Below are 9,961 nucleotides of genomic sequence, written 5' to 3'. Positions count from 1 at the left end.
TTGGATAAATACCGGACAAGGTCTCACGTGTCCTCATTTAAGGATGAACAAATGGAAGAGCGAGCACCGGAGGGGACCCCCTGAGAGGATGCCGCGGCGTAAAGGGCAGTGAGCGAGGCGTGTGTGCAAGAAGCAGAGGAAGAGCAGGCTTTGGGCAGGAAGTTGCTCAGCTTCAAATGTTGTCTTCTTTGTCCTCTCCGGGAAGGAGAGGCTGTGAAAGGTGAGATGATGAGTCAACAGATGGAGATGGGAACGGAGCCTGCGGACTTGAAGCACAGGAGGAATAGAGTGCATGATGCCAGCGTTTGGGACTGTGGCACCGCGGTATGTCGGGGTCTGGAGGGGGACACACCACTGCACTCAGGAGGGACACGGAAGCAACCGAGGAGGCCCCAGGTGTGGATAACGGGCCAGCCTGGAGACCAGAACAAACAGCACAGAAGGAAGCCTCAATTCTTCTGAAGAAGGACCTGAATCTGTAGATTATAAGGGCTCATCGTGAGCCTGGCAAAATTAGCAAAAATTAGGAAAGGATACCATTAGCATCCTGGTAGAAGGAGACTTTAAATCAAAGAAAAAAGTTCAGCTAGGCTCAGGTTTCCCTCTAGCATAGGTGCCAGGGGCCGTGGGGCAGTACCTGTGGAGTTTTGAGGGAAGAGGTTGTGGCCAAACACTTATTCTCAGCTCAGTTTTAGTTCACATTTGGTGGTAACAGAACTTCTTTTCAGTTGTGTAAGGATACACCTTGTGTGTAGCTTCTGCTACACCCATGCACCATTCCGGGGGCAGGTGGACATCATTGGAAGGCACTGAGAGATGAGTTAAAACAAAGGACCATCCACGGGCAGGTCATAGGAAGGACTGGCAGTGGGAGGGGGACCATTCAAATATTAGATGATTTCGAAGTGATTGTGATTATGGCATAAAATGTAATATAAGTGAAATGATGGAGAGAAGACAGAACATGAAACCGTAATTAACAGAGAAGGCAGGAGCTCCTGCTTAAACTAGAGATCATGATGTGAACACACTCTCTACTCTTAAAGAACTATACAAATATGAGGGGTAAAAGATTTGAAAGCATGCTCCATGCCATCCAGTCTGCCTGGACATGTGTTTTCTAGCTAATAAAATGCTGTGCAGGTGTGCAGTGTACTTGGGGCCACTTTTGTGGTGACTCCTCTGGACATCATCTTTTGGAACTGCCCTGCAGAGATTGCTTGGCACCTTCATTCGGCAGGAGGTTGGGAATGTAAAATGGTGCATACTTTTAGGAAAATGATATGTCTCAACGTGTCTCAAAAAATTAACCGCCAAATTGCCACACGACTTAACAATTCCATTTCTAGGTATAAACCTGGGAGAATTGAAAACAAATGCATACACCAAAACTTGTACATGCATGTCATAGCAGTAGAAGTGTTATTCATAATAGCCCCAAATGGGAACAACCCAAATATCCATCAGGTGATGAATGGATAAACAATGGAGTATTATTTGGCTATAAAGAAGAATGAAGTACCGGTTTTTAGTAGAACATGGAAGAACCTTGAAAACATCCTAAGTGAGAGAAACCAGACTCAAAAGGCCACATACTGCCTGATTCTGTTTTTAGGAAATGTCTAGAAGCAAATGCGTAGACACAGAAAGTAGATTGGTAGCTGCCAGGGAGATGGGCGCAGGAGTGAGTGCTAATAGGTACAGGGTTTCTTTTGGGGCTGATGAAAATGTTCTGGAATTAGATAGTGGAGATGACTGTGTATCTTGGTGAATATGCTAAAATCTGCTGAGTTCTAGTATAAAAGGGTCCGTTTTATGGTATGTAAGTGATATCTCAATTAAAATAGTTCTTTTCCTTATCATTAAATGTTAATTGTGGAGAAGTAAGAAAATAAAGATAGACGTCCCACCCCCCAAAGCAGCCGTCATCTCTTTTTATCCTTTTTTTTTTAATTGTTGAAGCATAGTTGCCATACAGTGTTACATTAGCTTCAAGTGTACCGCGTAGTGACTTGTGACCTGACAGTTCTATGCAGAGCTCCATGCTCATCATGTTGAATGTAATTGCCCCCTGTCACAATACACTGCTGTTACAATATTACTGGCTGTGTTCCCTGTCTGTACTTTGCGTCTCCGTGACTTAATACCGCCACAGCACTGTGTGCCTCTGAGTCCCCTTTTGCTCGTCACCCACCCACTTCCCCTCTGGCAACCACCAGTTTTCTGTCTGTAAGACTCTGACTTTTTGTTTTGTTTTTAGGCTCTCCATGTAAGTGAAATCATACCGTATTTGTTTCTGTCTAATTTCACTTAGCATAATACCTTCTAGGTCCATTCATGTTGTCACGGAGAGTAAGATCCCATTATTTTTTATGGATGAATAGTATTCCATTGTGTATAGATGCATCCCATATCTGCTTTATGCACCCATCTAGCCGTGGGCACTTGGGCTGCCTCCATATTTTGACTATTTATAAATAATGCTGCAGTGAACACGCAGGTGTATATAGCTTTTCCAATTAGTGGTTTTGTTTTCTCTGAGTAGTTACTCAGCCCTGGAATTACTGGATCATGGGGTAGGTCTATTTTTAATTGTTTGAGGAACCTCCATGCTGCTTTCCACAGTGGTGGCACCAGTTTATACTCACATCAACAGTGCATGCAGTTTCCTTTTCTCCACATCCTCGCTAACACTTGTTCTTTCATGTCTTTTTGACACTAGCCATTCTGACTGGTGTGAAGTGACACCTGCTTGTGGTTTTGATTTGGATTTCCCTGGTGATGAGTGATGTTGACCATCTTTTCATGTGCTGTTAGCCACTTGCATATTTTCTTTAGAAAAATATTAAGAGCCCTTGCCCATTTAAAAACCAGATTATTTGGTGTGTTTTTGGTGTTGAGTTGTGTTAATTATATATTTTGCATGTTAACCTCTTACTAGATATATCATTTGCAAATATCTTCTCGCATTCACTAGGTTGCCCTTTTGGTTTTTTGATGGTTTCCTTTGCTGCACAAATGCTTTTATTTTCAAAGTCTATTAATTTTGAGGGAGAGAGAGAAAGAGCATGAGCAAGTGGGGGAGGGGCCGAGAGAGAGGGAGAGAGAACATCCCAAACAGGCCCCATGCAGAGCCCAAAGTGGGCTTGAACTCAAAAACCATGAGATCATGACCTGAGCTGAAACCAGGAGTCAGACACTTAACCAGCTGAGCCACCCAGGCGCCGCTGTGCAGATGCTTTTAATTTTGGCGTTCACTTACTTATTTTATAACTAGAAGTTTGTACCTCTTAATTCCTTTCACCTGTTTCACCATCTCCCCACCCATCTCTGCTCTGGCAGCCACCAGTTTGTTCTTTGTATGTAAGAATCTGTTTTCTTGTTTTGTTTTGAGATCCCACATATAAAATCATATAGTATTTGTCGTTCTCTGTCTGACTTTTTTCACTTAGCACGATAATGCCCTCTAGGTCTATCCGTGCTGTTACAAATGGCAAGATTTTATCAGCGGTCAGGTTCTTAGTAATACTTGGTGTGCATATGTCCAGGCTTTTTCTGTGTGTCTCAAAGTTGGATTGATACACCATTTTATTGTTTTCTTCTGACATGAGCTGTGTTATGGGATGTCATAGTCCACAAACATGGTCTTTTATTAAGTGTTTTAGCCTCTTTTAGGGTGTTTTTGTTGGACAGAGTATTTCCCTACAAGTGGAAACAGTACACTGTTTGGAGTCCAAAAAAAAGACTTGGGATCCTGTTTGGATTCATTTGTGAGCTTGAGAGAGGTGCTTAATTTCACTCTCCTCATCTTTTAAAGTTTTGTTTTGTTTTTTCTTTTTGAGAGAGGGCATGAGTGGGGGAGAGGGGCAGGGGGAGAGAGAGAATCTTAAGCAGGCTCCACATTGGGTGTGGAGCCTGGCACAGGACTTGCTCCCACGAATCGTGAGAGAGATCACGACCTGAGCCGAAGTCGAGTCAGACCCTTAACCTCCTGAGCTACCCAGGCGCCCCTCACTCTCATCTTTAAAAGGAATAGCGATACTCACTTTGTGGTATCTTGTCCACAAGGATGGCTAAAACGAAAAACAAAAAACCGTATCGAGTGCTGGCGAGGACACGGAGCGGCCAGAACGCCCTGCCCTGCTGGTGGGAGCGTAAATTGCTTTATCTACTTTGGAAAACTGTTGGTATCACTTACCGAAGCGGAACGTACGCTTACCTCACAACCTCGCAATCCCCCTCCAAGGTGTCAGCCCTCCGGGGAGGCATGTGAGGGTGAACCAGATGCCAAGCTCGGGAATGTTAAGCAGCACCTGTGATAGCCCAAACTGCACGACCCCAGTGCCCGCCACCAGCAGAATGGGCCCGTGCACGTGGTAAACCCACAGTGGAAAACCGTAATCCGTAAGAGTTAATGAGTAACAGTTAAATGAAAAAATCTGGACAACTTTTGCAAATATAGTGCTCAGTCACGAAATTTATATACCGTGTGATCCCACTCATATAAAGTTTAAATAGAACCAATCTGTGCCATTAGGAATCAGAATACTGGCTACCCTTGGGGGACAGGTAGTGACAGAAGGGGGCGCAGTGGGTTTCTGGGGGTGCTGGTGATGTTTGGTCTCTCCTTCTGGGTGCCGGTTACATGGATGTACTCACTTTGCGTGAATTCTTTGACCTGTGCATTTATATTGTGTGCGCTTTTCTGTACATTTGTTGCACATCTGTAAAAAGTGTACGTAAAACACTGAGAAAAGGGAAGCTATCAGTCACGTTGCTCTTATTAAAACTATTATTAATAATGAGAATGAAAGTTTTTTCTATTGATGAATAAAATAATTGTTTTAACCTATTTACTTCATCTTTATCGCTTTGATCATTGAATTTGTTTTCTAATATATGTAACACGTTGGTACATTAGATCGTGTACTTAATTTACAAATAAACATACGTATGTTAGAGGTGTTTGCTTAGTGTGTCTCAGCGGCTGGTAGCAGAGGATCAGAAGGTTTGGTGAGCTGTGTGGCTCTGGCTGGCAGCGGCCTGGCTGCGGGCAGCAGGGGGGCAGCAGGTGGGCGAGCGGGTGAGCCTCCAGCAGTTCGGTGGGTGTCTGTGTTTGGGCTGGTTTCCTGTTGCTGGAGCACAAAGTGTGAGACACAGCGGGGTGGTGGTGGAGCTGGGGGGCGAGGCAGGCGCCAGGCCTCCAGGGGGAGGGGCTGAGGGGAAGCTCCGAGAGGTGAGAGGACAGAAGGAAGGGGTCAGCAGAGGCGAGGAGGCCAGAGGGGCTCACGGGATGGGAGGAGACAGAGCCACGAAGTCGTCATTAGGGGCTGAAAGCGGAGATTCCAGAAAGAGGGACTGGTGAGCCACGGGGTGGGAGGACCTGAGGTCACCAGCCTCTGCGGGTCTTGGTGGCCTGGGAGGGAGCAGCCCCCTGTCAGGCAGTGCTTCCACGTGGGTGGTAGGAGTGCAGGGTGCTGAGGAAGTTGGGGCGTCTGGTGGGGAAGTAGTCTGGAGTTCAAGGGTCAGAGCTCTTTCGAAGACCGGGGGGCCCTGCAGGTGTTCTCAGGTAGAAGGAAGGACCAAGAGCGTGGAAGAGATTGTGCTGGCAAGGGACAGAGGGCTGAGCCCCAGCCCAGGCCGGTGGTTGGCCCCGGATCTCTGGCAACAGCCTCTTTCTCAGAGGTGGGAGCAGAGGACCAGGAGGAGATGCAGAAACACTGAGGTTAAAGGAGGGAGCGCAAGTCCACTTTCCCCAGTGAGGGGGGAAGTGCGGCCGCCCGCCTGCGTGTGGAGGGTGGTGGGAGGTGTGCAGAGAGGGGGTGCCGTGGAGGACAGAAACCAGTGACGGGGACTGTGCCAGCCGGCCACCGAGAGAGGCCGTCTCTGTGTCGGGACGTGCCAGCCTCTCCCTCCCTCGCACGCACACGGGTGCTTGTGTCTGGGTACTCCTGAGGTCCTTCCCCGCTGGGTGGTGCTTGTGTCTGGGTACTCCTGAGGGCCTGGCTGAATGCGTTTTCCCCAGGAGTCCGAGCTGCTTCTGTGGGGTGAGTCCCCTGGCAGCACCCACGTGCTTACCACGGCATGTATCCAAAGCACGATGGGAAAGGAGAAGTTTAAGAAGTTTACTCTGATTTTGATGCATTTGGGGCGGGCTTTGCTCCCTGGCAGGCTAATGGCGATACCAAATATTGACCTGTGGGAGAAGTATTTGACATTTCAAAGAGCAGGTTGAAATCCGATCCTACAGCACTGTAGCTGGCCTGACCCTGCTGAGCTCTGGAAAACAAGTCTTACCATATGGAACATCATTGTAAATGGAGTTATTCCTCCTGCTTTTACAGCGGCTACTGTTTGGAAAGAGCCGCACTGGGATGGGATAGCCCATTGGCCTGGGATTATGAAGCCCCGCATGTGTTCCTGGTAAGTTGGTGCACGGACCTCGGCAAGGCGTGCTTTCTGGAGCGGGGCCGTAATGTGCAGGCTGCGGCAGGTGATCTGGGTGGTGGTGCCATCGGAGGACCCTCATGCCACATGGGGTCTGCGGGGTGGCCTGTGGGACATCAGACATCCTCCGTGAGCCATGCACGGCGAGCTTCCTTCTTGTCAGCTGAAACTCTGAGGTTTTCTCTGTTGGTTCTTAGATCAAAGGCTTTTCTTTCTTCTGCCTCCTCCTTGTGCAGAACCTCCTGTTGCTCCCTTGTTACGCTGTCACCCTTTTGCATCCAGGGGCCAGAAGCTGGATGTTCTGTGTCTGACTCCCCAGGATCTGGGTGACTTTCTTTCTCTCAGCCTCAGGCTGGCCCTGCCCCTCCCCACGGTCCCCTCTCCTCTCTCGGTTCGGCTCCCCTTGCCTCAGAGCCGTCGTCAGACAGGCCAGTGCTCGTGGCCGTGGGAGGAAGGGTGGAGGCATATGAAGACAGATAAGCCGTGGGCACTGTCTGCAAGAGACCGCGCTCTGGTGGTCAGTGCCCTGCCTCCCTCTTCCCCTCCCCGCCGCCATTCTTGCTCCCTGCGGTTCTGCGAGCCCTATCTGGCGCCTCTTCTGAGAAGCACTTTCTGCACTCCCCAGCTGCTTGGGGCTCTCCTGCCTTTTAAACCCTCATGGCGCCTGTTTTAACTTCCTCGGGACCCTGCCTACATTTTGCATTGCATCATGCTTTCTTGACGTGTCCTGTACCTCCTACCTTACCTCCTTTACTAGACTGTAAACTCTTTTTCTAAGAAGTATTTATTTATTTATTTTAAAAATTATTTAGTGTTTTTTTTTGAGAGAGACACACACAGAAGGTGAGCGGGGGATGGTCAGAGAGAGAAGGAGACAGAATCAGAAGTAGGCTCCAGGCTCTTGGCAAACAGCACAGAGCCTGATGCGGGGCTTGAACCCACAAACTGTGAGATCGTGACCCGAGCTGAAGTCGGCCGCTTAACTGACTGAGCCACCCAGGCGCCCCAGAGGTATTTATTTTTGAGAGAGAGAGAGAGTGAGCGAGCATGTGCACACACAAGAGCAGGGCAGGGGAGGGGAGGGACAGAGATAGAGGGAGACTGAGGATCCAAAGCAGGCTTTATGCTGACAGCAGGGAGCCTGACACAGGGCTCGAACCTACAAACCTTGAGATGATGACCTGAGCTGAAGTTGGATGCTTAACAGATTGAGCCACCCAGGCGCCCTTAGACTTTAAGCTCTTTTTTTTCAGTTTCGTTTTTAAAAATGAAAAAAAAATAATTTATTTTCGAAAGAGACAGAGTGGGAGCACGCGAGGGGCAGAGAGAGAGGGAGACACAGAATCCGAAGCAGGCTTCAGGCTCCCAGCTGTCAGCACAGAGCCTGATGTGGGGCTCGAACTCAAAAACTGTAAGGTTATGACCTGAGCCAAAGTCAGATGGTTAACCGACGGAAACACCCAGGTGCCCAGACTTTAGGCTCTTTTAAGGCGGGGGTTGTGTCTTGCTCAGTGCCTCATACACAGTAGGTGCTCAGTACATATTACCAGACTGAAACCAACTTGGACTCTTACGGCTCTCCATACCCATCCCCTTTGTGGCCATGGTTCTCGGGTCTTGAGACAACATAAAAGAATAAAAGGGGGAGATACAGAGAGTGTTTGCCTAAAAGAACTTTAGGAGATTCTGTACAGGTAGGAGAAATCACAAAAAATGTTAAAAGTGAAAGATTACAATATTTTTTCAGGTTCTTCTAGTAGCCTTACCCTTCTGTCAACCCATGATCATGAAAGAGGCAGAAGGTGAAGTTTCTGATGTTTTCCTACCAGGGATTCAGTCTCCTTCATGTTCACGATCAACTTCAGTCCAAGTAATTCATGGAGTGCCTAGAAGAAGCTCTTTTCCTGAAACTTGCCTGCTGGTGGGACTGGTTCCAGGGGAGGGTGCTGGAGAGCTGGTGTAGGCGGAGGAGCACAAGACAGAACAGACTCACAAGTGATTTCCCCGGGTCGCAAAGCAGGTTAGCAGCAGAGATGAGATTAGACTCTAGGTCAGTCTTTTTCTAGAAATGGCACCTCTCTCCACTGTCTGTGCTTTTGGGTCTAATTAGAACTGGACTCCAGGATGAGGTCCCTGGAGAGAGGACTCCTCTCTCCTGTCATCACCAGGGTGGGGACCGAAGGGCAGAGGATCTCCTCCCCACCTCTCAGAGGAAGGTCACGGCTCCCCAGCTCACTGCACTGGAGCCTCTTGAGCAGAGACTGTCAGGTTGTCCCGGGCTTCAGGCTTCGGCCGTGAACCGGGAATACGAGAGCCCGTGTCCTTTGATAGGCGATGAGAGGTGACAGCACGTTCTCGGAGACTTGGCCATACAGAGGGGGGAGGCCAAGCTGCATGCTTGACGCAGCAGCTTCTTGGAGGCAGGATGAATGGAGAGCACGGTTAAGAACTTTAAGTCACAGGGAAGGAGCTCCCGAAGGGGTGGATTGAAGCGTACCAGAGGCTTTCTGGAACTAAAAACATGTCTTTTGAATTCAAAGATCAATAGAAGAGTTGAAATTAGTGGTTTGGAAGGTCACACAGAGGAAAGGCCTCACAATCCAGAACAATAATAAAAAGAAAGGAAAATCATGAATTAAAATGTGAGACGCTTAGAGGCCTCGTCCAGGAGACCTGGCATGGGGGCAAGAGAAGTTCCAGAAGGAGAAGGGATAGATGGCAGAGTAATAGAAAAGCAGGACAGGGAAATACCCGTGACCCGTAGAAAGATGTGATTCTTCAGATTCAGTGGATTCACCCAGTTCACACCAAGGCTTACACACTTAACCTGTTTTCTTGTATAATTCTTAAACTCCAAGAAGAAAGAGTAGGTTTTCAAAGGAAAGAGAATTGGACTCTCATTAGGCTTCCCATACATAGTCCTGGCGGCCGGGAGGCAGTGGACTCGTGTCTGTGGCCTGTCCAAGGGCAAGGGGAAGGGGCTACAATCCTTCGTGTACTCAGCCACGGGGCCACTCACGGCCTGTTGCCGAAGAAAGGCAATTCAGATGTGTGCGGGCATAAAACCAGCAGTACCTGTGAAGTGCAGCCGAGAAAGTGCCGTGTAGACTCTCCGGGGGAGGGGCAGCGAAAGCAGGCGGAGACAGGAGCTGAGGGAGAGTGGGGCAGGGCCCCCGCCGGCGCCTGTGGTTTCGCTCAGTGCCTGTTGCTGCCGCGCGTCCGAGTGTTTATCGTGTCCCGTTATTAACAGTTTTAAGATAGAGGAGCACTGCTGTGTGGGAAAACATAATAGGCTGAAAATAAAAATTCTAAACCACCTTTGCAAAGACTAAGGTTGGGAGAAGGGATGAGAGAGTGAGGAAGTAAGTGTTCTGTGTTTAGGACACTTAAATAAACGTACAGGAAATGCAACAGAGAGGCATTGTTATTTATATGTCTTAAGGAGGGAGAAATAAAGGTTCATTTTTGAATTTTGGGGATCAGAAGGCGTATTAGGGGTAGAGTTGGTTGCATA

General features: G+C 48.4%; 1 protein-coding gene across 1 annotated transcript in view; it reads left to right on the top strand.

The window, feature by feature from the left end:
- Positions 1-6,408: 6,408 nt before the first annotated feature.
- Positions 6,409-9,961, top strand: part of RALGPS1 (Ral GEF with PH domain and SH3 binding motif 1) — a 242,937-nt gene continuing 239,384 nt past the window's right edge. The window contains exon 1 of the mRNA XM_029920462.1: positions 6,409-6,423. The gene's annotated coding sequence lies outside the window, so the exon portion shown is untranslated. The remainder of the gene's footprint in view (positions 6,424-9,961) is intronic.

This window comes from Suricata suricatta, chromosome 13 (assembly GCF_006229205.1).
Source record: "Suricata suricatta isolate VVHF042 chromosome 13, meerkat_22Aug2017_6uvM2_HiC, whole genome shotgun sequence".
Taxonomy (NCBI): Eukaryota; Metazoa; Chordata; class Mammalia; order Carnivora; family Herpestidae; genus Suricata; species Suricata suricatta.
Note: the sequence above shows the minus strand (reverse complement) of the source record. Positions and strands in the feature narration are given on the sequence as shown.